Here is a 25,376-nt window from a genome sequence, read left to right as displayed (position 1 = left end):
AAACTATACATCACATTGGAAGCCCCTCTCCATTGCTCTGAAATGCATATGTGGTTAGATCTTATCTGCCTGACCCATTGAGATACTCCAGCATTTTGTGCTTTGCTCAAGATTCCCCAATCTGCAGTTCCTTATATCCCTACTTCATATCTCTACTGTATATAGTTATTAGTGACAATCCTAAGGCAGCAGTGATCAGCCAACTCTGAGATATGTCAGGGATTAGCAATAGCTCCTTGAACAGCCCCAGGGCTTGGAAGTTGAAGAAGATTACGACTGCCCTATATGGGTCACGCTCACATGACACATGTGTGGTTACATTTACTGTCGCTGGATATGAATGGGGATGCAGAATGTAGATTAAATGTTGGTCTTTTAAATAAAATAATTACGATAAAACCTGGTGTGTTGTGAGAATATTAATGCACATTCTTAAGACAAGCACGGTTGAAGATCTTTGTTTATATGGCCTTCGTAGAGTCTGTCCTCACGTTCTCCATTATGGTCTAGTTTGGCTCAGAAACCAAGCATGACATCTGGAGGCTGCAGCGAATCGTCTGATCAACTGAGCAGGTTATTGGCTGCAACCTTCCCTCCATTGATGAAGTGTAGACTGCAAGGGCCAGTAAGCGAGCGGGTAAGATCATCTCTGACCCCTCTCACCCTGACCACAGACACATTTTGAATCACTTCCCTCTGGAAGGCAACTCCAGACAGTCAAAGCTGCCACAGCCAGACATAAAAACAGCTTTTTTCCATGAGTAATAGCTCTATTCAATAATCAAAAATTTGTAGCCTCTTTTTGCTCCAGTATTTTATTTAATTTGCATGTTTAATCAATAATGTTTTATGATTAACGTTTAATGTTTTATGTGTCATTCCTAACTGTCACTGTATGTCATGTTGTCACTTGCGGGTGGAGCACCAAGTCAAATTCCTTGTATGTGAATATACTTGGACAATAAACTTATTCAACACACATTCGACACATTAATAACATTCTGCTTGTGACGTTACTGTTGAATTCATTTTCGGAAAGTTACACAGCAGAAATTAATGTGGTCAGGAGATTGAAAATCCTTCCAATGAATTTCCCAACTTGCACTGAGGAACCCCAGAATTTGTGCAAAACTACACTGCTGCAGATTAACCCAAATTTCAACAAAAAGCCATATTTTTTTGGACAGGTGCAAATTAATTTCTCACCCAATGTGTCTAATTATCACTTTAGTGCCAAATCTCTAGATATCTGGATTAAATCCCTAGGCATGTTTCACTTCTGGTAATCAACAGTAAAGATCCTTATCCCTGTAGATCATTAATATTCACTCATACAGCAAAGCTTTCAGTCATATTCTTTAAAACATCTTTATGTTTTAAATTGTGCCTTCTAACCAAGTCTTTCTGAACTAAGTAGGTACTTAATATGTATAAAACTGGGTTAGCAAACTATATCCCCTCAAATAGCCTAAATATCTTCGGTTTCTAAAGCATTGTTTTTTTTTGCTTCTTTCCAGTAGCCTTCTGGCTCTTTCTCTGCTCATTCCCTTCATTTCCGAACTAGTCATTACATGACCCACCATGTTGCCGTTAATTGGAAAGTGATGATAATTACGCAGATTCATATAATTAAAGATTGTGATACCACATTTTTTGATCAATGGGAATCTGCTTCATGTAGAGAGAAGCAATGATGGGAACATGATTACCCCGAGAGCATGATTTTCTACTAAACAGTACATACTAAGGTCAAATGAGCCCTGGAGTCTACTGGGGTCCAGGGTTAGAATTGAGATTGCAAACAAGATAGCAGTGTGCTTGAAAGTGCACACAAGCAAGGAGTACAGGCAACTAGACAACAGTTGTTACATAATACTATTTTATGTTTATCAGTGACACCATTGGTACAGAAACTTATAGGAACTTTCAAAACCATGCTTGAAATATGAAAATATCAAGCACAAAACTTGTGATGAAGTTGAGGGATTGAGACAATCTACTGTTGGGCTGCTTAAACTTCTGTGTTGTAAGGTACAATTCCATTACGTTTGGTAGCTGCTGAAAAATGCTCAATAGTGCAACCCAATGATGTAATCAAAGTCATGATATTTGCTCGCCATTTACATATGTGCAACCAGTGTTAATTTGTGGCTGAGTACCTCCGGAAGGGGTTGATATTATGGATCACTACTGCGGTTATTGGTCGCCACAGCCCCCTGCACCTCTTCAACTTTTTAACCTTGATTCCTTCTATGCATGTTTAAGAAGGAACTGCAGATGCTGGAAAATTGAAGGTAGACTAAAGTGCTGGAGAAACTCAACGGGTACGGCAGCATCTATGGAACGAAGGAAATAGGCTACGTTTCGGGCCGAAACCCTTCTTCAGACTGATGTAGGGTGGGGGAGGCTCCTCCCCTTCGCAGCTCTCCCTCAGCTCTCTGGCTCCTCCTCTTCCTTTCTTCTTCCCACCTCCTCCACCCTCAATCAGTCTGAAGAAGGATTTTGGCCTGAAATGTTGCCTATTTTCTTCGCTCCATAGATGCTGCTACATCCGCTGAGTTTCTCCAGCACTTTTGTTTACCTTCCTTCTATCCATTCCTTGATAAAGATGTGCTCTCTGTCCACTTATAGAGGCATTCTCAAGATTTCACATCTAACTTTTGCAATTACAACTCTGGATGACCGGAGGATGGCAAATGTTATGCCACTATTTAAGGTGAGTTGTAAGAAAAAGCCTGGAAACTATAGACTAATGAGTCAAACATCTGTAGTATTTAAGTTACTTGAGAAGATTCTTAGGGATATGATGTAGACAGTGGCTAATTAGAGGTACTCAGCATTATTTTGTATCTATAAACTACCTAAAAGGTTGACGAGGGCAAGACCATAGACATTGTCTATATAGACTTCAACAAGGCCTCATGATAGATTGCTCTGGGAGGTTAGATCGCATGGGTTCCAGGGAGAGCTACCCCACTGGATACAGAATTAGCTTTATGGAAACAAGCAGACTATGGTAGTGGATGGGTATTTTTTCTAACTGGAGGCCTGTGACTAGTGGTCTACCTCAGAGATCAGTGCTGGGCCCATTGCTGTTTGTGGTTTATATCCATGATATGAATGAGAATGTACAAGGCATGATTAGTAAGTTTTGTAGCGTGATTGAAGGGTGATCTTATCGATATGTATACAATTATAAGGGGAATAGATAGGGTACCCTATTTTTCCCAGAGTAGGGGAATCACAAGCAAGGAAACATATGTTCAAGGTGAGAAAGAAAATATTTAATAGGATCTTGTGAGACAACTTTTCTACAAAGAGGGTGGAGGGTATATGAAATTAGCTGCCAGATGAGGTAGTTGAGATAGGTACAGTAACAACATTTAAAAGACATATGGACAGGTTCATGGATAGAAAAGGTTCAGAAGGATAGGGGACAAATGAGACTGACTTAAATAGGGCATTTTAGTCAGCATGGACAAGTTGGACAGAAGGATCTGTTTCCATGCTGTATGATTCCTCAACTCTATCCACCATAGCACTACCATTGCTGGTCTGCTCAAGTCAACACTTGCCTCCACCTTGAACAAACTAGTCTCCAATAAAACTACTAATCTTTCTCACTCTGGAATATGCCCCTCTTTTAGTCCTCTTCTTAAATCAGGTCCAAGGTACACAGAATTTGTGTCATAGGATTTGAGTATAGGAGCAGGGAGGCTCTACTGCAGTTGTACAGGGTCTTGGTGAGGCCACACCTGGAGTATTGCGTACAGTTTTGGTCTCCTAATCTGAGGAAAGACATTCTTGCCATAGAGGGAGTACAGAGAAGGTTCACCAGACTTATTCCTGGGATGTCAGGACTTTCATATGAAGAAAGATTGGATAGACTTGGCTTGTACTGACTAGAATTTAGAAGATTGAGGGGATCTTATAGAAACTTACAAAATTCTTAAGGGGTTGGACAGGCTAGATGCAGGAAGATTGTTCCCGATGTTGGGGAAGTCCAGAACAAGGGGTCACAGTTTAAGGATAAGGGGGAAATCTTTTAGGACCGAGATGAGAAAAACATTTTTCACACAGAGAGTGGTGAATCTCTGGAATTCACTGCCACAGAAGGTAGTTGAGGCCAGTTCATTTGCTATATTTAAAAGGGAGTTAGATGTGGCCCTTGTGGCTAAAGGGATCAGGGGGTATGGAGAGAAGGCAGGTACAGGATACTGAGTTGGATGATCAGCCATGATCTTATTGAATGGCGGTGCAGGCTCGAAGGGCCGAATGGCCTACTCCTGCACCTATTTTCTATGTTTCCATGTTTCTATACACATAGAGCTATACAATACAGTCCATGCTGCCCTTTATACCCGTCATCCATTTCCAGTAATCTCATTTATTTGCATTGAGTCTGTAGCCTTTTCTGTGTTGGTGATTCATATATGTGACAAAATGCTTCTTTAAAGTTGCAAGACTCTCCATCTCCACTACCTCCTCAAGCCGTATATTCCAGACTTCAACCGCTATGTGCGAATAAACAAATCCTCCTCACATCTTCTTTAAACTTCTTATTTCTCATCTTAAACAATGTCCCTTTCTCTTAAACACACACGGCATGAAAAAAATCTACCCTCTCAATCCCTCTCATAATTTAATATACACACAGTCTCCTCTGCTGTTGGGAAAGGAAACATTCTCCCCAAACAGGTCAATGTGGAATCAGCGGGCTGAAGGGCCTGTTTCCATGCTGTATCACTGCTTTAATCTAAACTGTGAAATTATTCGAAGAGAAAGGTTAGATTGCAACTAAGCATAAAGTTCTTAACTTTCAATAATGTTAATTTTTCATTTAAACTGGATAAAGTGACACAAAGATGTGCCACTGTAGGATTCAATTTCTTGACTAGATCACTGAACATTTCTTCTCACTCTGCAGCCTATCATACTAAATATTGCCCATTCTCTTTTCTGAACATCAATGGTTATAGCATCCACAGTTTTTGAAACGATATTTGAGAAGTATTCATTTAAACAATATCAATGCTTTCTTCCTCTATTCCTAGATTAGTTTTTTTTTGAAAACTGATAAGACTTACTCTTTTCTGGTAGGCAGTGATTTATGAAGTACACTTGGGATGGGAGCGCTTGTGTTGGTTTTATTTTTATATTAAAGCTGCTTGGTCAGCCACAGAGGAAAGGGAACATATGAAGGAACTGGGATTGCATTTTAAACACCAAAGACGTAGATGGAGATGCTTTGAATATCTCCAGGCTAGATACTTTCATGTTAGGAACATCAAAGCCATCCAATGCTTTGTGTTTGCTCTATCATTCAATATAATCATGTTGATCCTTTCTCTTAGTTCCATATTCTCGCTCTCTCACAATCCTTTGCATGCACTTTATGTCTATCAGTGTATCTCCATCTTAAATACATGTAGGGAGTGACCTCCACAGCAGCCCTCTGCAGTTGTGAATTCCACAGGCTCATCATGTTCTGAGTAATGACATTTCACATCTCAGGTCCCAAATGCTTATTTCCTCAGACAGTGACAACTCATTCTCGAAACAGCAGCCACAAGACATAACTTCCTTGCATCCAGCCTGTTGAGCCTTGTCAGGATTTTGTACATTTTTCTGATCTCTTTTGAATGCAGGTCAAATCAATTAATCTCTCTTCATCATATGACGGTTCAACTATCCCTGGAAACAGTCTAAAGATTGATCATTGGACTTCCTTTGTCATATGTACATATCTTTTTTTATGTGGAGAGACTAAAAATACACCTAAGGACCACATAGGCCCTAGAAATGTATTGATTCATCTTTGTTACTTTACTCATGCAATGGAAGTCATTTGACTGCTTAACTACTTGCTGCATCCAGCCTGTTTGATTTCAATGACTGGTGTACAAGGACACCTAAGTCTCCTTGTTCATCAATGCTTCCCAATTCAGCATTATTTAAATTATACAAAGGTCTTGTTTATCCCCCCTAACTAAAGTTGATTACTTGACATTTGTCCAAATTGTGGGAGAGTCTAGGACCAGAGGGCATGGGCTTAGAATAAAATAATATACCTTTAGAATGGAGATGAGGAGGGATTTCTTTAGCGGATGAAACTATGGAAATCATTGCCACAGCCAATTGCGGAGGCCAAGTCATTGGGTATTTTTAAAGTGGGTATTTTTAAAGTATTTTGGGGTATTTTAAAATTATATTTAAAGCTTGATGGGCTCTTGATTAGTGTGGGAGTGAAAGATTACGGGGAGAAGACAGGAGAATGGAGTTGAGAGAGAAAAATAGTTCAGGCATGATCGAATGGCGGACCAGACAATGGCTTAATTCTTTTCCTATGTCTTATGTTCCATGATCTTATGATTATATGCATCAATAGACAATAGACAATAGGTGCAGGATGTAGGCCATTCGGCCCTTCGAGCCAGCACCACCATTCAATGTGATCATGGCTCATAACCCCCAAACAATACCTCGTTCCTGCCTTCATCCCATATCCCCTGACTCCGCTATCTTTAAGAGCCCTATCTAGCTCTCTTGTGAAAGTGTTAATTCTGGCCAAATTGGAGAGGCCAGGGCACTAAAATTGAGTAAAGGCTTCTGGGCTGCTAGGCCATTTGGTCAGTTTAAATGTGCCTTCTGCAGAAATAGGATACGCTGCAGAATGGTGCCAGTTTGTCTAGAGCTTAGATAAGAGCTGCAGGAAGAGAATGAAAACATCTGCAGACCCTGACAATTCAGTGCAAATTGCATGGAATGGATGAGATGAATGCAAACCAGACTTACACATTGTATGTAATGTTGCAAAGCTTTACTTTGCTGGATGTTGATTGGATTAAGTGTTGTGCCTTTATGACTTTCTTGCATATCAAGGCACATGTTGCAATGTTTGTTTCCTTTGAGAAGCAACGTTGGAATACATTGTATTAGTCACTGTATCATTGGGTTTGGGAAATGTCTATCATTGAGTAATGAGCCTTGTCTGGGTTTCTTGTCTGGGTTTCTTGAATATCTGGGTAAATGTTGCTATGTTTGCTTCCTCTTAGAAGCACCGTTTGAATACATTGTATTAGTCACTGTATTATTGGGTTAGGGAAATGTCTATCATAAATGTCTATCATATACTGTGTTAATCTATATTTGTTATTGGACTGTAAAGAAACCATCCCTATGTGGTTCGGCCCCTCAAGATTCAGGGACTTTTATAAAAGGTCGCTCCCACGAGGTCCTGTGTCGATCTTCTGGGAGAACAGTAAGGACTGTATGACCTTCTGGGGTGTCTCTGCTTCAGCGAGGCTAAGAGGGCTTGATCAGGCAGATACGTGGATCAAACCGCCGTGGTTAGGTATAGTAGTTGAACAGTAATTGTGCTTTGTCAAAATATATTTTGGATGCGCAAGTGCATGACAGTAATTTTTGACTAAAACTAGACTGGGGGGAAGCTTATGCCAGTTTGTCTAGACCAGGTATCTCTAACCTGCTGCTGACCTTCTACCGCTCGTCCATCGAGAGCCTGCTGACATACTGCATTACAGCATGGTATGGCAGCTGCACCATGGCAGACAGGGAGAGGCTTCAGAGGGTAACCAGGACAGCGCAGAGGATCATTGGTTGCCCTCTCCCCTCCCTGATGGACATCTACACCTCCCGCTGCCTTAGCAGGGCAAAGAAGATCACCAAAGACAGCTCCCATCCTGCGTTTGGACTGTTCGACCTGCTGCCCTCTGGAAGGCGCTATAGGTGCATCAAATCCAGGACAAACAGACTCAGGAATAGCTGCTTCCCGAGAATTATATCTACCATAAATTCAAATCCACACATGCACTGACTACACCGCCCAACACGGACTTCCATCTGTATATATGTATATATGTATGTAGCGCCGTAGAATTTGTGCACCTATTCCCCCCCCCCCCCATCTCCCTTCTGTTTTGTTTTTCTGTTTCTTGTTTTTTGTGTAAAATTGTATGTATGCACTGAGTACGAGCAGCTTTCAGTTTCACTGTACATGTATAGTGACAATAAATGGCATATCTATCTAGAACAAGCTATTTACAAAAGTATCCAGAGAACCGGCTTCCACCACCCTCTGAAGCAGAGAATTCCACAGACTCACAACTCTCTGTGTGAAAAAGTGTTTCCTCATCTCTGTTCTAAATGGCTTACCGCTAATTCTTAAACTGTGGCCCCTGGTACTGGACTCCCCCAACATCGGGAACATGCCTCTAGCATGTCTAAACCCTTAATAATCTTATATGTTTCAATAAGATAACCTCTCATCCTTCTAAACTCCAGAGTATACAAGCCCAGCCACTCCATTCTCTCAGCATATGACTGTCCCGCCATCCCGGGAATTAACCTTGTAAACCTACGCTGCACTACCTCAATCAGCCACATGTTTTCCCAACTTGCTTCAATACATTTACCCATTTTGTACCCATCAAAAATATTTAGTTTGCCTCCTCCTTCCTTTAAGAAAGGAAAAAAATATTTTCAAACTAAGAAATATTTAGTTTGCCTCCACCTCCTTGGCTTCCTGCTCCTAAGCTGGTGGTGAAAACACATGACTGTGAAGTTGTATAACATGCAGCAGACCACCACAAATGTAGACAGCTACATTGTCAAACACAGGAAAGATCATCTGGTTGAGAACCAGCCTGAAGAACTGTTGATTTACCACACATAGTCTGCTCTATCTCACTTTCTGCAGTAACATCCTTTCATAAGTCCATGCTGTTCACATGTAATTTTATTACACATCATAATTATGAACCATGGCATTAAAGGATATTGTTTGGCCTGGCAACTCCTGTAATAATTTTGTTTATCATGGTGGCTTAAATCCAGTTGCCATTTGGACTGCGAGAATGTGTGAGAACTATCACTCCTGCAACTGTGTAGTGCTCAACGCTCACTGTAATATCTCAAGACGAGTAGGTCACAGAAATCAATATTAATGGGTAAGATTGTTGTTTAAAAAATGTGATTTACAGTCCGCATAACTAGAAATCATAAACATTTGAGTGTATGTGAGGGAAGGAAGGACTCCAAATGCATAACTGTGAGAGAAGAGTCAAGAATGTTTTATTGTCATTTGTCTCAAAAAATAATAATGAAATTCTTGCATGCAACAGCATAACCGATAAGTAAACATAGTACTATGTAAAAACCCTAATAACAATAAACAAGTTCATTATATACATATATATTTTAAAAAACCTGATAATAATGCAAAGACAAAATCAATGCCCCCAAGTCTATGTAGTTTGGAGCTTATTTGGAAATTATAATGTTTAATATTCTGATGGTTGTAGGGAAGAAGTGTCCTGAATCTGTACGTTACAGTTTTCAGGCTCCTGTACATTCTCATGATGGCAGGAGTGAAATGAGAGTTGGTCAGGGTGGTGTGGGTCTCTGAGGATGCTGGCCGCATTTTGAGGCAATGACTCATAGATCCCTTCGATGGTGGGGAGGTCAGCACCATTTTCGAGTCCTTGAACATTGCCCTGTCCACTGACTCCAAGCAGTCCCTCTGAGGCTATGTCCTCTAGTCCTAGACTCTCCCACTGGTGGAAACATCCTCTCCACCTGGTCCATTGCCAAACATTGAGCTTCATTCCATCAACAGATTAACCATTTAAATAGTACTGAGTACAGCTTGGAGCATCATGGGGGGGAGAGAAAGGGTAGGCTACCATATTGTCAGCTGTTGTTTTAAGATTACCCCAACCTCCCATTCTCTAATCATTTAAACACAGAATATGGAATTCTGGTCTTTTGTTATTTATTAAATCCTTTGTCAGGACTTCTCCACTGCCAGTTATTATTCAGTCACCAGTCCCTAATATACCAAGATAGCCAGAAGGTGTCACCAGTTCTTCACTCTGTCCATGAGAATACCAAATGGATGTTTCCATAGTGAAGTCATACCAGCTGTGATAAATCTCAGAATTGGCATTCAGCCCCTGCATAGTACCTACCATGTGCACAGTCTACTGAACTCTGCAAGATGAGAAAGTCTGTAATCCCCACAAAGCTGCAGTTTCTGTCAAAGTGGTGAATGTGGACATCTCTCTGATTGGATGTCAGCAACTCATGATAAAATGATAACAAATTGCAAAGTATTTCAATTTTTTCCTGAGCTGTCTTGCTACAGCATTCAGAACCATTGTCTCCTTGGTTCACATTTCATTGAGATGATCCAAACATTGTGTTGAATTGGGAAAGAAACATCATCATGTGCACGCCATGTGATGCCAAGTTCATGGTGAAGGTTAACTTAAGTCATAAGACACATCAATTTTTTTCTGCGCAATGAACAAACTTGAAAAGATTATATAGTGGCAAAAAATGTAAAGGTTCACATTGGACTTCACACCAAATGTCTTGCAATAGGTACTGTCTTACTGGATCATGAGTGTTAATAGGACTTAATTATTATCCAATCCTTCATGGCTCACCAATGATAAAAAAAGCTTTGCTGAAATAAAGGGTCTTTTACTCAAAAATAAATATTATATTTATCTCTTAATGCAGTACCAAGGGGAAGAGAGTGACTCTTCAGATTGAGCCTGTATATGAGCTGATTTCCCAAGTGACGTGTTGGGAGGGACTGCACTGTACCTGCAAACCAACTACTATCAAAGTTTAAGTAATGTACTTTATTCACCTCACTTTGCCAGTTTAGTTCGAGAAACCGTCTCTTTAAAAACAAAGATTTTGCACAAAATCGATGACGGTAGAATACATTTATTGAATCAGGCCTTCAGTTTTGTGTACACAGCAGTTAAGATCCAGCTCAGAAAAAAAATCAATTCCCATTCCTGACTTTAAATGCTGCACACGCAACTGAAGGGATGAATTAGAAAATGAACAGCTGGGTAAGTGAAAACAGAGGCTTCAGAACTGGTGTCCCCTCCCCACTACTTTTCATTTTGCCAAATGACAGCTGCACTAGTGGAAATTTAAGTCATAAATTGGGTGCAAATTTATTAATTTTAGATCAACTCTTAAGTTGTGTAAAGCCAAACTTATTTTGTTATGTTGTACAAGTTATCCACCGAGTGGCGCCATCAGTGATTGCAGCCGCGTCAACGGTCTGTCTGTCTTTTTGTCTTTTTTGTTATTTTTTAGTGTGTTTTAAAAAGTATGTGTTAATGTTCTGTGGTTTGTTTTATACATAATAAAAAGGAGGGATTGGGGGAAACTTTTATTCAATCTCTTACCTTGCCGGAGATGCGATTGTTTTCCGGATCGTATATCTCCGGTTGCTCTGCGGCCAAACATCATGGAACTGGCGGCCTTGCTTGAGACTGAATTTGAGCCCCACCATGGGGCCGTGGACTTACCATCGTAAGTCCATCACATGCTCACCAGCCTGCGATCCCTTGCCTGGGATCGACGCTCCAGCTGCGGCCTGCAGATTTCAACATCGAGGAGCTTGCAGTCTCGGGTAGAGACTGATGTCGGGAAGCTCCAAAGTCGCAAGAGGTTCGACCATCCCCGACCCGGGGTCCGATCGCCTGGTGCGGGGAAATGAGATTCCCCCCAATGTGGGAGCTTGATCGTTCCGACGCAGAGGGCTCGATGCCGGTTAAGGGAGCCAAGATCGTCCCGCCAACAGAAGGCTCGAGGCCTTCAAAAAAACAACTTCAGATGTTAGAAAACTGAAACAAAAGCAAATGCCGGAAAAACACTCAGCAGATCAGGTTGTATTTGTGGAAACAAAGGTTACAATTCTGGTTGAACATTCTTCATCAGAAATGCGAAAAAAAGAAAAAATGTCCATTGATGAAGATTCTTGGATTGGAAATGTTAATCTGTTTCCCTTTCCACAGATGCTTCCTGGCCTGCTGTCTGCTTCCAGCATTTTCTCTGTCATGCTTTACTCTTTCTATCTTCACTTGTCCTGACAAGTGGACCAAGGAATTGCAAATGGCATTCAATTAAATTAAGTGTGCGGTGCAGCATTTTGGAAAGTTAACAGAGTGTTGTAGAACAGATGGACCAAGCAGTATAAGTGACATAGGTCCCTGAAATTGCATCACCGGTAGACACAGTAATCTGCAGTGTTCATTACTTGACTTTTATCATCTGGACGTCCGCAGCAGAGACTGCGGAGGGTTGAGGTCCCGACCAGGAGGGAAAATGGAGGAGGGCTGGCCAAATTTTGTGTCTTCCACCACAGTGATGAATGCTGTGGTGAATGTTTGTGTTAAATTTTTATTGTGTTTTTGTGTGTTCTTTCTCATTGTACCACTGCTGGCAAATTCATTTCACTTGCACTTTATGTGCGTGACGAATAAAACTGATTGTATTGTATTGTATTGTATTGTATGAAGCTATCTAATTGACATGATTGTAGTGTTACATAACATAGCAGGCGGCAACCACAGAGAGAAGACTGGTCTTAACTCCACTAGCATTATGTGGTGGTCACTGCCATGTGAAATGGCAGATGATCCATCAATAAAGGCAGGTGTCTGCTCCCAACTCCACGTCACCATGTCAGTCTACATATACGGTTGCTACTTAAGAGCATCCACCATGTGGAAAAATCACAAAGCTAAATTGGGGATTTCATGCAACATCTGAAATTATGCTCACTCTACATAGCCACACTAAAAGGTTAATCAGCGCTCCAGCAGTTAGCACTGCTGTCTCACAAGTTGAAGGATCTGGGTTTTATATTTATTTCTAGTGATGCCTGGATTGGGTGTAGTAAAGAACTGCAGTTGCTGGTATATACCGAAGATAGAAATAAAGTGCTGGAGTAATTCAGCGGGTCAGACAGCATCTCTGGAGAAAAAGGATGGGTGATGTTTCAGGTCGGGACCCTTCTTCAGACTAAGGGTGTCTATCTAGGATTTTCAAGTTCTCTTCATAACACGTGGATTTTGTCTTAGTGTTCCAGTTTGTTGCCACAGCCCAAAGCCCTGTCGATAGTTTGATTAGCAACTATAAATTATCCCTTTCCATGCGCGAGCGGCAAAAAGAATCAAAGGGGAGTTGATGGGTATGTGTGAGAGAGAATAAATTACAATTTTTTAATGAAATAAGGAGCAGGGAAAATAGGATTAATGGAATCGCACACTGGACTGAAAGACTTCCTTCTGTGTTGTTGTAAGATCAGATAATCGCATGCAAGAAAATTGCATTCTTTCAGCACCAACATAATTGCACAAGTTCCCATGGGGACAATTTGACGCTATTAGTTCTCACCATCAATATCTAAATTCACACAAGAATTTTGTGTGATATCAGTTGGCATCCATGAGATTTAACTCATACCACTCATGCACATTGAGAATTTAGCAGAAAAGTAAAACAAACACAAACTCTGTTAAAAGCTGTGCAACATACTTGTCTAAATACACCTTTCTGAAAGAAAATCATCACAAAAGTGGATCAGTCCGACATGTTCTTCCCACAATATACATTTTAGTCGCATATTTGTAAGAGCAGTTTAAGAGTAATATGGACAAACTGCAGGCAGGTGGGACGAGCATAGAAGGAGCATCTGGGTTGGTACAGGCAGGTTGGGTCGAAGGGCCTGCTTCCATGCTGTCTGCCTCCAAAAGCATGCCTCCGGGAATGCTTTTGGTGTAGTTTAAGTCGGAAACCAAAATGGGAAGACAAAATTTTAAGGGTTATCATATTCTTGTGTAAATGAGACTCGTGAGGATCCTTCAATTTTCTGGTTTGCATTCACTGCCCGTGATCTGAACATCAGAGAAGTAACAAGTTTATTTTTTCCCCCAAGTTGCCAAGCCGGAGCTTCATGCAACTTGCTGTGCTCATTCTCCCGTAGTTGTGTGAATGATGATCTCCTCCTGCATTTAACTCAGCCCGGCTTACATCAGCATTGATCACCTCCTCGGGAACATGAAGGGCTTACAACAAGGCTGAAAATAGAAATTGCTCCAAGAGCAAAAGCTTGTCTGCAACTTAAAAAATGCTCAAAAAAGTTTACCAAGAGATTTATGAGATGGGGAAGAGAGGCAAAATTTGTAGCCAAAAAAATACAAATAAAGTGAAAGTAGTAATCCTTCATGGAAAGTCACATGCAGGTAGCAAGGTTCTGAAATCTGGTTATGACCATTTGAATGTAGATCTAAATGGGAGTTCAGGGTGTTCAATGGAAGTAATTAATGCAGCATCATTTTAAACGGGTGGTTGATGATCAGTATAGACTTGGTTAGCTGAAGGGCCTACCTCTGGTTCGATGACTGCAAATTGTATTTAAGATTTGCACGAGCACAGTGTTCTTTGCATGTTGCTCTATTTTCATTTTCTTTCTCCCAGAGTTCCAAAAGTTCCACAAAGAACAACCCAAACTTACAAGAGTATGATTTGATGAAAGCAGGTCCCCAAATTCCATGAACAACCATCAGATGGTTGATTTCTGCTCCTCCAGATGAACACTAAGCCTGGCAGGGAATGATAATGTCCTTAAATCTCCTGCTCAAGAACTACGGAATTTCTCACTGCATGCATGTTGAAAGAAGTATTATATTCTTCATTCTCCACACAGAAACATAGAAACATAGAAAATAGCTGCAGGAGTAGGCCATTCGGACTCTTCAAGCCTGCACCGCCATGCAATATGATCATAGCTGATCATCCAACTCGGTATCCTGTACCTGCCTTCTCTCCATACCCCCTGATCTCATAAGCCACAAGGGCCACATCAAACTCCCTCTTAAATATAGCCAATGAACTGGCCTCAACTACATTCTGTGGCAGAGAATTCCAGAGATTCACCACTCTCTGTGTGAAAAATGTTTTTCTCATCTCGGTCCTAAAAGATTTCCCCTTAAACTATGACCCCCTTGTTCTGGACTTCCCCAACATCGGAAACAATCTTCCTGCATCTAGTCTGTCCAACCCCTTAAGAATTTTGTAAGTTTCTATAAGATCACCCATCAATCTTCTAAATTCTAGCGATTACCATATAACCATATAACAATTACAGCACCGAAACAGGCCATCTCGGCCCTTCAAGTCCGTGCCGAACACTTATTTTCCCCTAGTCCCATCTACCTGCACTCAGACCATAACCCTCCATTCCTTTCCCATCCATATACCTATCCAATTTATTTTTAAATGACACAATCGAACCTGCCTCCACCACTTCCACTGGAAGCTCATTGCACACAGCTACCACTCTCTGAGTAAAGAAGTTCCCATTCATGTTACCCCTAAACTTCTGTCCCTTAATTCTCAAGTCATGTCCTCTTGTTTGAATCTTCCCTACTCTCAATGGGAAAAGCTTATCCACATCAACTCTATCTATCCCTCTCATCATTTTAATGACCTCTATCAAGTCCCCCCTTAACCGTCTGCGCTCCAGAGAATAAAGACCTAACTTGTTCAACCTTTCTCTGTATCTTAGTTGTTGAAACCCAGGCAACCTTCTCTGTACTGTACTATGGCAAGAATGTCCTTCCTCAGTTTCGGAGACCAAAACTGTCTGCCTGCCAGCCAGTTTTGCAATACTCCAGGTGTGGTCTCACCAAGACACTGTACAACTGCAGTAGAACCAGCCTGTTCCTATACCCAAATCCTTTTGCTATAAATGCTAACATACCATTCATTTTCTTCACTGCCTGCTGCACCTGCATCCCTACTTTCAATGACTGGTGTACCATGACACCCAGGTCTGGTTGCATCTCCCCTTTTCCTAATCGGCCAACATTTAGATAATAGTCTACTCTCCTGCCTTTGCCACCAAAGTGGATAACCTCACATTTATCCACATTGTACTGCATCTGCCATGCATTTTCCCACTCACCCAGCCTATCCAAGTCACCTTGCAGCCTCCTAGCATCCTCCTCACAGCAAACACTGCCCCCCAGCTTCGTGTCATCCGCAAACTTGGAAATGTTGCATTCTAATCCCTCGTCCAAATCATTAATATATATTGTAAATAGCTGAAGTCCCAGCACTGAGCCTTGTGGTATTCCACTGGTCACTGCCTGCCATTCTGAAAAGGACGCGTTTACTCCTACTCTTTGCTTCCTGTCTGCCAGCCAGTTCTCTATCCACATCAATACTGAACCCCCAATACTGTGTGCTATAAGTTTGTATACTAATCTCTTATGTGGAACCTTGTTGAAAGCCTTCTGAAAGTCCAGATATAACACATCCACTGGTTCTCCCTTATCCACTCTACTAGTTACATCCTCGAAAATGTCTATGAGATTTGGCAGACATGATTTACATTTCATAAATCCATGCTGACTTTGTCCAATGATTTCACCACTTTCCAAATGTGCTGCTATACCATCTTTAATAACTGACTCTAGCATTTTCCCCACTACCGATGTTAGACTAACTGGTCTGTAATTCCCCATTTTCTCTCTCCCTCCCTGTTTAAAAAGTGGGGTTACATTAGCTACCCACCAATCCTCAGGAACTACTCCAGAATCTAAAGAGTTTTGAAAAATTATCACTAATGCATCCACTATTTCTGGAGCTACTTCCTTAAGTACTCCGGGATGCAGCCCATCTGGGGATTTATTGGCCTTTAATCCATTCAATTTACCTAACACCACTTCCCAGCTAACCTGGATTTCACTCAGTTCCTCCGTCTCATTTGGCCCCCGGTCGGTCCCCTGCTATTTCCAGCAGGTTATTCAAGTCTTCCTTAGTGAAGACAGAACCAAAGTTGTTATTCAACTGGTCTGCCATGTCCTTGTTCCCCATGATCAATTTGCCTGTTTCTGACTGCAAGGGACCTACATTTCTTTTAACTAATCTTTTTCTCTTCACTAATCTCTAAAAGGTTTTGCAGTCAATTTTTATGTTCCCTGCCAGTTTTCTTTCATAATCTATTTTCCCGTTCCTAATTAATCCCTTTGTCCTCCTCTACTGGACTCTGAATTTCTCCCAGTCTGCTGGTAGGCTGCTTTTCTGGCTAATTTGTATGCTTCATCTTTTGTTTAGTTACTATCCCTGATTTCCCTTGTTATCTACAGATACACTACCTTACCTGATTTATTCTTTTGCCCAACTGAGATGAACAATTGTTGTAGTTCATCCATGCAGTCTTTAAATGCCGCCCATTGCATATCCACTGTCAACCCTTTAAGAATCAATTGCCATTCTATCTTGGCCAATTCACGTCTCATACCCTCAAATGTCATCATTTATTTATTTATCCACAAAGACTATTAAGTAAGGAAAATCTGGCATTTCGATGCTGCTTGGTTCCACAGAGCCAGACAGACACAACAAATACAAATGAATTAAAAGCTAGTGTGCATGAATATAATGCAAGTGAAGTCAATTTTCAATTCTGTTTTCCAGTTTAAATAAAGGTTCAATTTCACTGAATGCACATGACTCAACTTCCTGATACATTGAAGTCAATGTGACAGAATTTTTGAATTGATAATGTTTCAGAAACATTGCACAGGTAATGCATGTGATGGAGGAAGAGTATGTATTCCAGTTTCCCTAGATGTTTAGTGAAAAAGGCACAGTACATGGAACACTATAATAAGGCAGTCAAACTCATTCAGCTGTCATCATGCATGATGGATCTGCTCTTCATGAATAAACACCAACTTTCCAATAGAAACGTCTGTCTGTTTGACAACTAGACATCCACCTTTTTTTATGTATGTACATAATTGAGATGTCATTGCCTTGGAATTGGCTGTTACTCTTTTGGCACACCAACTGTTACTGCACCCTCTTGGATCTTGAACAAAAATATGTTGTCATGCAAAAATACATTGAAAGCAGGGCTCTCTCATCTTGTAGACAACAGTCAACAGTCAACAGTCAATTTAATTGTCATTTGGACCCCTTGAGGTCCAAACCAAATGCCGTTTCTGCAGCCATACATTACAAACAAATAGACCCCAGACACAACATAATTTACATTTTACATAAACATCCATCACATTGCTGTGATTGAAGGCCAAAAAAAACTTATCTCTCCACTGCACTCTCCCCCCCCCCCCCGATGTCAGAGTCAAAGTCAAAGCCCCCGGCTGGCGATGGCGATTGTCCCGCAGCCATTAAAGCCACGCCGGGTGGTGCGAGGTCGCATACCGGGTTCTTGATGTTGGAGCCCCCGGCGTGCGCTCGCAGAGTCCCGCGGCCATTCCAAGCCGCGCGGGGCGGTGATGTTAGGCCCCGCTCCAGGAGCTCTTCGACCCCGCAACTCGGGCGGGAGAAGTCGCCGTTGCAGGAGCCCTGAAAAGCGGTCTCCCTCCAGGGACCCGCGGGCTCCCGGTGCCGCCGTCCACAGACCCGCAGTAGTAGCCTCCGAATCTCCGGAGGTCGGGCCGCAGCAGCAGCAGCGCTCCACCACCGCTCCACCCGCTCCGGACTCGGCCAGCTCCGCGACGGTGACGGTGAGTCGTCGGCACCAGAGTCCCCGGTCTTCTCCTGTTGGAGGCCGCTCCTCGTTGCAGCCCCAACGACAACGGAGACCCGACAAGAAAAGGTCGGGTCTCCCGTGCAGGGAGAGATTTAAAAGTTGCCCCCTCCCTCCCACCCCCACACTTGCACAATAACAACAAAAACTAACAAAAAACTACTTTAGTTTTAGACAAAAAAATAATAAAAACGCGGACGGGCTGCAGAAAGGCGCTTTCAAGAGCCCAACGACAAATGTACACTAAAGCAAATCGTGCAATCATATCACTTGCCCGAACTTCATACTGGTCCATCTATTTTATCCCACTTTTTCAGAGATACAGCATGGTGGGCCTTTTGCCCAATGAATCCACCTGACCATCGAACCCTACATACTGGTTCTAATCCCACTTTCTCATGTTTTTGGGCAATTTGCAGAGGCCAATGAACCTACAAACCCACACGTTTTTTGCATGCAGGAAGAATCCAGAGGACCCGGAGGAACCCATGGAGTCACAAGGAGAACATGCAAACTCCACACGATGACACCCGATGTCAGCATCAAGCCTGGACCTCAAATGATTTGTGGCAGCAGCTCTACGAGCAATGCCACTGTGCCGCTAAGAGTAAACAAAAAATGTAAGGAAGGTGGAGGAAACTACAGAGGATAGGGATGAAAATGAAATAATGTGTATTGAAGAACACCCTATGGCAGTGTAGATGAAGGATCTAGACCTGAAATGTTGACTATCCATTTCTCTCCACTCTTGCTACCTGACCCATTGAGTTCTTCCAGCAGCTCTCTGGAAGATCTAATATTTTGCCCGAATAATATTTTTGTCTCAATCAACACTCATTGTATAATATCATTCAGTGCCAGACCAGTGACTATACTCCCGATACACTAATGACTCTGCAGCTAAATCTATAACTCATTTCTCCAGTGCCTGATCGTTGTTTGCAGTGGTGACTATAGTATATGCATTTTCCTGTAGATAATCAAGGTAATTTTTTCAATACTGGATTCCATAGTCTTTCTTCCTTTGGGTTGAGGATCAAAGCGTGAAAAATGTAGTGATTCAGGAAATTTCCTGAATACTGAATAGTCTTCCCTAATCTAAAGTGTAGTCCTGCTCTAATCTAGCTCATTATGAACCATGGACATTTTCTCTGCAACTGTAATACAACACTGCTGTAACACTGTATTCTGCACTCTGGTGTTTTTCTCTGCACTACCTGTGTATGAAAACAAACCAATATCAGCAATACTAAGGGGAACAGTGCATAAATCTGCAATTTTTTTACGGACACAGTTTCTCTGAGAATAACCCAGGTAAAACCTTGTGTGTGAAAATTGCAGCAAGATGGATCCAATCATTTTGAGTTTTTTTGTCATGCCCCAAGATTATGTAGCACAGCTCATTAATCAAAAGGGACTTTCGGGAAGAAATTGAACCCATTAGCATCGACCTGATGCAGGGAACAGATTCCTTGCTGGAGCAAGCATGGCTGAAGCAAACTCAATCTTGGGCCTCAAGCATAACTAAATTAGATCCCTATGGATGCTTACTGCTCATTTGTAGACTGCTTGTGAGCAATGATGGCTGCCTACTACAACCTGTTTGAGTCCCCGTGGAGCTAGATTTTGTCTTCATTACCATCAATCCAGTTGGTAATGTTTGGTGCTGCACATTTTCATAAAAGAGGCATGAAGTGTGCAGCCCCCGATTGGAGGGTTGGAAATATATATACGGGAAAACCATAGGAACACTCAAAATGAAAGAACTGGATTCTGGATGCATTTGTACATGCGACTTAACATTACTTGACACACAAAACCTTTAAGTATGGGCATCACCAGCAAGATTACAGTTATTGGACTTTTCATCAATGTTTTCTGCCAGCTTGACCAACTGCAGTCCATACAGTAAAGGTATTCTCACAACATTACGAGGTGGGAAGTTCCTGAGTCAAAAACCAATTAAGGTGAAGAAACGGCAAAAAAAATCCAAATTAGGTTGCTGTTCCTTGGAGGGAAAAACAATATGGCTGCTCTCTGTGGGGATTGGACGGTTGATATGAGATTGTGCTTTTCTATAGATAACATACAATACAGTACATACAATACATGATGGCTACCTATATTACCCAACATGCCTGAGAGGAAGGTTTCATCCTTTGAGGGTGATGACAGAGTTGCGGACAATCAAGCTGCTTTGTCTCAGATGATGCCAAGATTCTTGTTGGAACTATGCTGATCCATCTAAATGAGTATTCCATTACATCCTGACTCCCCAAAGTTATTATTGTTGCTTTAATGCACCAACAGAACATTTATTACCATCATCTTTTTCACATAAATGTTTAATAGTGGATAAAAATGAGCAAAAACAATGGGGTTAAAAGCTCTGCTTGTCTTTGAAATGTTGCCACAGGATCAGGGGAAGGGTTCGTTTAAAGACTTATCTGAATTTGATGGCCCCTCCCGCAAAATGAATGTTAACTTATCTTGAAGTCCATGGCATGAGACATGAAGCAAAAACCTTCTGACTCAATAGCAAGATGGCTACCAGCCAAGCAACAGCTTCCATTGCAGAACTGATCTGTGGAATGTTTTTGAACCACCACAATTTACTGCAGTTTGCTACCTGCAGCAATGTATTGTATTAAACATACGTGTGTCCTGCAAACTTTCCAGTGAATCAGGGAACAGTAACTAACAATTTAAAAGCAATTACGATCCGTACTTTTCCTGACATCTACCAAAGCGAGTTGAAGTTCGTGGGAACACATTTAGAAGAACGTTTTAAAAGAAGAGTGAAAAAGAATGTTGATTAGTGAAAAAAAAGCATGAAAATAACAAAGCAGAATTCTTAATAGGTTTGGTTATTCTTTATAAATGAAAATATATCCTGGAAACATGCAGTACACAATAAATCTTTTGCATGCCCAGATTAGGGCAGCCATGGTTGGCGCAACAGTAGAGTTGCTGCCTTACAGTGCTTGCAGCATCAGGGACCTGGGTTCAATCCCGATACGAGTGCTGTCTGTACGTCTAGAACTTCTAGAAAATCACCCCTCAGTCCCCTACACTTCAGTGAATAAAGTCCAAGGGACGACACAGGATTCTGGAATAGTCAGAAGGTCAGGTAGCATCTCAGGAGAACATTGAATATTGCCATTTCGACCTGAAGGGTCGCAACCTTACATGTCACCTATCTATGTTCTCCTGAGATGTTGCTGACCTACTGAGCTACTCCAGCACTCTGTGTCTTCTTTTGTAAACAAGCATCTGCAGTTCATTGTTTCTACAATAAAGTTTAAACTTTAAGTATGCACAACCTTTCCCGATGGTTAAAGGGCTATCTATCTATCACTATCTATGGTAGTGGAAATTACAGTTACGAAGAAAGGAAGATTTCTCAGTAGCCAAACATCACCCAGTGAAGAAAACAATAAATCCAATGTTCCAAGCTGTTTGCTCCAGCACAGCCTCAGATTTAAACAGATTAGGTAGTTTAAGAACAATTTCCTGGTATAACTGACCTTTAATAACCCACACAGGGCCAGCCTTGTACTTCCGGTGGCGCTGGTGCCAGCAGCCTCCACCTACAGCCCGGTATCTTTCTGTTTTTTTGTTTATTTAATTATGTTAAAGTGTATTTTTTTTGTGTTTTTGGTGTTTTTATGTGGGGGAAGAGGGCACGGTGCGGGGGATACCGTCCTTCAGCCACTTCCTGGTGAGGACGCGACTATTATTCGAGTCGCGTCCCCCCCCCCCCCCCCACAGCGGCCTACCTACCTGGATTGGCGCGGCCTTTCCTGCCGGGATCGACCGGAGCTCCAGCAGCGGCGGGACAGCGCTGAAACATCACGGGGCTGGTGATGCCTTACCGGGGGTCGCCGTTTGGAGCCCGGAGTGCTGGACCTGCTGCCGACATCATGGAGCTGCGGGTTGCAGAGCTCCCAACGCGGGCGGCGCTGACTACAACGCGGGGTCCTGCGACTCTGCCCAGCTCGACCTGCGGACTCGGGAGCTGCAGACTCCGGCAGCGGGAGGCGGCTGATCGGGAGGTCCGGGCCGCTGAGGAGGAGGATGCTCACCGTCGGGGTTCGGCGTCGGCGTTCCACCAGCCCGGCGTGAGGGCCTGAACATCGGGCCACCCGGGGCGGCGACTGCGGGTGCTCGGAAGGCCCCGACTACGGATGGACACGGAGGGGAGGCTGGCTGGACTATGGTGCCGTCCTCACCTGGGTGCCATTTATGTTATGTTGTGTTGTGGACTTTTTGTGTTTGTGCTTTTGTTAAATTTTTAATTCAACTTCAATTTTATTTTTTAATATGTTTTATTATTTATTTATTATTTATTTTTATTATTTTTCTTGTGATTTTTTTTAACGATACTGCTGTACGGGAAATTCATTTCGTTGTCTCAAAGTGAGGCAACGACAATAAAATTTGAATACAAGAATACAAACCGATTGGACTGATTGCTCCCAATTGGGCCAGGCACAGTGCCTGGCTTGGGACTGCAGATACAGGTTTATACCATAGAAAAACTGGAGTGACTCAGTGGGTCAGGCAGCATCTCTGGAGAAAAGGAACGTGACGTTTCGTGTCGGCACCGACGACGTAGTGCGGAGCACAGACATGGAACTAAGCCAGTTGATAGATCCCATCTTGCCATATCTTGTCCCTGCTCTTTTCACTTTTCTTGGAGTCAGTTCTCTGCACCATCTGAGCTGGAGTTTGCTTCTGTAGAAATGGAGTATCAGCAGGAATGAATGGGCAGTACAGTGGTGGCATAATGCCACACCTGGAGAGTTCTAGCATATCTTGTCTGCTTCTGTTCAATAGTGGCCTTCTCACAAATGGCATCTCTGTTCTCGGAGAACAGCAATCATCCGATATTCAGAGTCTCGCTGTTTACCCATGACCCCTCATTGTTCCTGGAGAAATCTGAGCTGCTCGTGGGTGGAAACCTTATGTCCACGGAGAGCAACAATCTGCTTATGAGTGGCCTCCTTCTGTTCAATGGGGACATCAAGTTGCTCCTGGTGGCCTATTGTTCACACTTCAGGCTTTCAAACTGCTTCCAGTTGTGAGAGTAGAGACATGCATGTAGAACGAGATGCGACTGCACACAGACAGAATGATTTTATGTAGCCTCTTCCTATGCTTCCATACTAGCTATAACTAGCAAAGAAGATGTTGTGTAATGGGATTGTTGCTGAGCCTTTACAGAGGAGAGGAGATCATGGTATCCTGGCACAACGCAAACTTCAGCGAGAGTTTTAAGATTGTTTTTCTTTCATATCTGCATTGGACAAGCCAGACCTTACATTGTGCTGATGAACTCCTCATGTGGCTGCATTAACCTCATCACGAATACTCCCCAACCATGACTTTCACCTGAGGTGTGTGGATGCATGGAGCCCAATTAAATAAGGCCCCACACCCAACATCATCAGACTGCTCCCCCCTGCAGCCTGGTGTATTTCCCCATGACAGGTATCACTCAAACCTAGTGCCTTTTAGGTTAAGCAAAACATTTCTGCAATGCACTCAAATTTTAAAAATGCACTTTGTGAAGCAGTTGTATATCACTAGTTCGAAATCCATTAGAGTAAAGTGTCCATTTTAAAAATCCACAGTTTATTAAACTTGTCAACATTTTGGAGAGGGTGTTGAGGACATTTGTTAGAATAGTGTCGAGGATGAGGGAGTTCACTGATCTGGAGTGCAGAGAAGCGGAGATTGTTCTCCCTTGCTCAGTCAAGGTTCAACAGAGGTGTTCAAAGTAATGAGAGGTTTCGATTGAGTGGAGAGGGACAGATTTTTACCACAAGCAGAAAGGTCAGTTGCCAGTAGACACAAATTTAAGATAATTGGGAAAAAGGTCATTCGGGTGATGATCAGATTGTTTTCTCAGCAAGTTCTTATGATCTTGAATGCTTTGCCAGAAGGGGTGATGCAAAAACATTCACTGGGAACTTTCTAAAGGGAATTACAAATTGCAGGGCTGGAGGGAAAGAGCAAAGAATTGGGACTAATTGACAAATCTTTCAGACAGCAGTCACAAGCAGAATGCTCAGATGGCTCCTTTCTGTGTTGTATGTTCAATAACTTTCTACCTCAAAACTTGTACAAACATAATTGTAGAGTATGATAGTTGCAGAGGAAACATGTTTTTTCTTAATATTAAACACAGCTACTGCTGCTTTTCAATAAAAGCTTCAAGTGTATTATTTTTAAACAGTTCATCTATGTAGACTAGGGCAGATTGAGTTATTAATGCTTTTAATAACCAATCCCTTGTGAAACAGGGTAAGGGGCGCAGCAAGTTGTCTGATTGTGACTGTTGATCGCTTCGGGAAAGATACAACATTCTCCACAGAATGGTGGAGAAGAATGGATGAATTATTAGTTAAATGGAAACAAGATGGAAAATGACGCAGATCAGAGATTCTAACAAATGGAAATGTTGAAGCAATGTAGAAACAAGGACATCAAGTAACTCAATGGGTCAGGCAGCATCTATGGAGAATATAGATAGGTGATGATTTGGGTCAGCTCATCTTCAGACTGATTGTGTGTGTGTGTGTGTGATGGGGGGGTGGGGTGCGGGAGGGGGGATTTTGGGTGGGCAGGACAAAGCATGACAGATTAAAAATTATTCAAGAAGGAACTGCAGATGCTGGAAAATCGAAGGTACACAAAAATGCTGGAGAAACTCAGCGGGTGCAGCAGCATCTATGGAGTGAAGGAAATAGGTGATGTTTCGGGCCAAAACCCTTCTTCAGACTGAAAATCTTCCGATTAAAAATTGTTATTTTTATAGCTGGATGGTTGGACCAAGGCCAGAGATTAAAACAGAAAATAATTGAAGATTTGTCAATTGTGAAGCTAAGGGAGGAATGTGGATGGAGGTCAAAAATGGTGTGTCCAGGTGGTGCACAGGGAAAGGGGAGGGGGAGAGAAAGGGGGCAGGGAG

General features: G+C 42.2%; 1 long non-coding RNA gene across 3 annotated transcripts in view; it reads left to right on the top strand.

Moving 5' to 3' along the window:
* Nucleotides 1-25,376, top strand: part of LOC129695555 (uncharacterized) — a 53,359-nt gene that overhangs the window by 8,525 nt on the left and 19,458 nt on the right. For 2 of the 3 annotated variants that reach the window (XR_008723188.1, XR_008723190.1), the window contains exon 3: nucleotides 511-637. The exons of the other annotated variant lie outside the window; for it this stretch is intronic. This is a non-coding gene — a long non-coding RNA (uncharacterized LOC129695555). The remainder of the gene's footprint in view (nucleotides 1-510; nucleotides 638-25,376) is intronic. 3 annotated transcript variants of the gene reach the window in all.

Source organism: Leucoraja erinacea, chromosome 3 (assembly GCF_028641065.1).
Source record: "Leucoraja erinacea ecotype New England chromosome 3, Leri_hhj_1, whole genome shotgun sequence".
Lineage (NCBI taxonomy): Eukaryota > Metazoa > Chordata > Chondrichthyes > Rajiformes > Rajidae > Leucoraja > Leucoraja erinaceus.
Note: the sequence above shows the minus strand (reverse complement) of the source record. Positions and strands in the feature narration are given on the sequence as shown.